The 4,094-nt window shown below is 33.8% G+C and overlaps 1 non-coding gene across 1 annotated transcript; it reads left to right on the top strand.

The window, feature by feature from the left end:
* Positions 1–3,681: 3,681 nt before the first annotated feature.
* On the top strand, positions 3,682–3,788 carry LOC145096394 (small nucleolar RNA R71). The gene has a single exon (XR_013703802.1). It is a non-coding gene; the product is annotated as a small nucleolar RNA R71 (small nucleolar RNA).
* The last annotated feature ends 306 nt before the right edge of the window (positions 3,789–4,094 follow it).

Genomic DNA, 4,094 nt, shown 5'->3' with positions numbered 1-4,094 from the left:
GAGAACTTTGCACCCTAACATTCTCCCCCTCAAAACTTAGGATTGGATGTCCTGACTTTAATATCAAAACGAGCTTGCGCAATCAAGCCCAACTCCCCCTCGAAGTAACACTGGTCTTCAAATCTGCAAAATAAATACCCGAGAAGCTTCGAATACCCATTTTTACATTCTCCCTTTTTTATAATCAACAAATGATTATAAAACCCACAAAGTATGAGAAATGCTCGAGGAATAAACTTGACGGAAATTTCCCTTGATGTGTGATAAAAATGCAACCGCAAAAATCTTGCACAAAAAAAAATCACGAAAAGCCATGAAGGATTTCCCAATTTTGTAAAAGTTTTTAACTTTTGGATGAGAGTTGCAGGGACTCGTTGCACCAAAACAGCCTCAAATGTGAAACTTTACCCCAAATATGAAACTCGACATAAAGTGACAATTCACATAAGCTTCAGGGACCATATTCAAAACATTTTCCCATGTCTCAAAATTTTACCCCAATGTCGAAACTAGGTAATTTCTGCCAACCTTCTTAAATTGCATGGATTCGAAATGAAAATTTTGCATTCTTCACAGAAAATGATCCCATTTCGAAAGTGGGTAGAAATTGTCATATTGTTGAGAGATAAGGGATTCGAAATGAACATTTTCCTTTCTTCTCCAATACGATACCATATGCGAACAGAATGCATCATGAGTCGAATTCGACGACTACTCCAATCAATACCCCAATAGACGATTCAAACTGCTCCAAACCAAATTCGAATCCAAAATGTTTGATACGAACGATCTAAAGAAACCCATTTTTCCCCAAGATTCCATCACTCACTATCAAAATCGACTATTAACCCAAATTAACCATTAACCCAAATTGATTTCAATTAAAGCAAGTTCGACCCGAAGCGATGCTTATTCGACCATGAATCCAAAATCCCAAAATCCTTTCTCAGATGCGATTTCGATTTGAACATAACTTTAATCATTTGAAATTGATTTCACCCACCAACGAATTCGATCCCAAATCAGTTTCTAGTTTGACTCCAGGGAAAACTCAAAACACCAATTCGTTCACATATACAAACCATATAACTCAAAAAATCGAACTCGGTTTTGATCCAAGCAAACGCGTTCGTTTTGAAAGCATTCGATCCCAAGACTACATCTGCTTTCGACTTGGACTCAATCAACACAATACATATCGAAATTTGGATTTGACCTTTTCATTTAACCATCGAAACACCTACTTTCGATTCTAAGACATTCAATTCCAAACAACAGTGAAATTCGATTTTCAAATCAAATTCGATTCCCAAATCAGTTTCTTGACTTGAATCAAAAGACAATAACAATCAAAATGATGTTCGGCTCTAATCCAAGTATGACTGCAGTCAAAATATAATGAATATCGATTACAATTCAATCTTGCAATTCGATTCCAAGATTACTAACAACAACATCAGATCAACTCGTATCCTTCGATTATCAAACCCAGTTCATAGTCGAATCTTAATCCTTCAATCAAAAATCGAATCACTATTCCAGATTCATTGATTTTTGATTCTATGTGCTTTAGATTACCAATCTATATAGCTTTCGACATCAAAAATCACATGTACCATTATTCAAAATCAACTCTATCAAGAATAAGAAAGCGAAATAGATGAATTGACAATGAAATCGAATATGGTTTAGGTACAAGATTAGAACATTATTCAAATGATTGTTAAGATCAATCAACTAAAAGAATGAACTGTGTTTGAGATTATTTGGGCTCAAGATTTGGATTAAAGTTTTGGGCTAAAAGTTGAGAAAATGAACATGCAGTAAAAGATCTGGTTTGGGCTTTGAAATATGAACAGTGAAAAAAATTAAGAATTTGATTTTGATTTTGGTGTTTGATCTTAACAAAAAATTTATTGGATCATCAATGGGGTTGAAACAAAATAAATCCAACGAGTCAAAACGATCAACAATCAAAAACAAAAAGCACAATTTAAAAAATGATTGAATTTGAATTCCGATAAAAAACTCAATCGTTCATCTTCGATCTCAACATGAATTTTTTGGAATCCATTTGAGAATTTGAGAAACCTTCTTGATGATTCTTTTTCCATTTGAAATATTCAAATCGATCATTGAAGATCTCAGTTCTTTTGTTGGAACAAGAAAATCTCCAATCTTCACATTATACCAGCCATGATGCATGTTGTACAATCTATTCTAATCATTTTTACAAAATCTAACTTCTTATTTATATGAATTTTCAACAACTTTGGGTTTGGAATTCAAATTCATTGCAACATTTGATGATTTTTTCTTTGGAACCCAAATTTGCTTCATAGATTTCGACTTTAAGACAACTTTTGAAGATTCTTGTTTAGAAACCAAATTGTTCTTGCTTTTGATATTTTTTCTTTTTCTTCCTCATCTTTTTGGATCTTAAAGTTTTGAATTCAAGAACAAATTCATTCTTAACAACTTCAACTTTGCTAGTTTGAATCAAATCTTTTTGGAGTTTGATACATTTGAACTTCTTGGATTGAAGGCTTTCGAGATGGAGTCATTTCTTCAAACGAATCACAAGAATTCTAACATTCATCAGTTTGAACTCCAATTGAACAAAAAACTTTCACATCTTCATGAAAATCACATTGAATTCCCTTGTATTGAACTTCAAGAACACCATGAAAATGATGAACTTCTTTAAGAACATCTTCAACAAACTCAAGAACATGAAGATCATTTGGGTCTTCAATAAGAGAAACATATTCCGTTTTGAATAATTCTTTTTCTTTTCCTTACTTTTTATTACTATAACAACACAATATATTCATCGTAATATCAATCAAGCTTCCAATCTCCGAAAGAGGTTGAAATATCAATCTTCCATGATCATCTTTCAATCCTCCATAAGAAATCAAAGTTTCCCATGAAATCAACCCGCCTTTCAACAGTAACCCATAAAATTATTTCTCATTGACTTTGTATTTGACATCTTTAATCATCACCATCCAAGAATCATAATCCAAATACACCATGATCACAAGAACTTGGATATTTCTAGAGAGAAGTGATTATGAATGAAATCTCTAGAGAGTGAAAGTGAATATGAACCAAGTTCTAGAAAGAGAAAGCGAGATTAACAAGTAATCCAGAGAGGGAAAATCGAATTTTGAATCAAATCAAGGAATAAATTCGATTTCTAAAACCAAAAACTCTCTTAAAGCTGAAGAACTAAGAACAATTGAGATTCACCAAATCATGTTGTCATCACAGATCAAATTCTTGAGAGCTTCAAGACCACCCGCTCTGATACCAATTGTGGTGACCCTGATTATGATGACATGTGCGGTATTGTAATTATCTAGTGAATCATACAAACATCAAGAACATAAGGAGTAAATAAACACGTTTAAGCTCCATTAGAGTAGTAAGAGTACAAGTGGGTATTGTTGTTTCTCTCACTAAACTAAACTCTCCAAATAAGTCTTACAAGTTCTTACATAAATAGGAGTCACTCACTTTCTACTTATACGAAAGACTCAACCCAGTACACATAGAAGAGGGTAAGCCACATCCAAGGAGAACTTTGCATCCTAAGAGGTTCCTTGAGAATCAAGGGGTTGTCTCATGGTTACATTTATCCCATCATAGAAAATCGACACTTCTTGTTACACATTAAGATGGTGTTGTGGGCAATTTCTTAGCATTCCCTTATATCTCTCCCAAGATTCATTTAAAGATTCACCATCGTTTTGTTGAAAATTCACTATTTTCTTCTTGAGTTTGTCTATCTTTGAAGGAGGGATGAAATGTTCAATGAATGAATTGTGAAGATTGGTCCAAGTTGTGATTGTTCCGGGTTCTAGTGACTTCAACCAACATCTCCCATAAATGTCACTGGAAGCATTCTTAGTAATACTGTATCTCGTGAAACATTTTGAACGTTGAAGTAGTTTACAATGTCCAAGACCTCATTAATGTGTCTAAAGTCATCTTCATGGTCCTTCCTTGAAAATGGAATATCCTTGAGCATCGAGAGAATATGTCCCTTGAGCTCAAATCTTGTCGCAGCGGGAATTAATGGTGGAACG

This window comes from Lactuca serriola, chromosome 3, assembly GCF_051521515.1.
Source record: "Lactuca serriola cultivar US96UC23 chromosome 3, Lser_US96UC23_V15, whole genome shotgun sequence".
Taxonomy (NCBI): Eukaryota; Viridiplantae; Streptophyta; class Magnoliopsida; order Asterales; family Asteraceae; genus Lactuca; species Lactuca serriola.
This window is presented reverse-complemented; position numbering and strand designations above follow the sequence as displayed.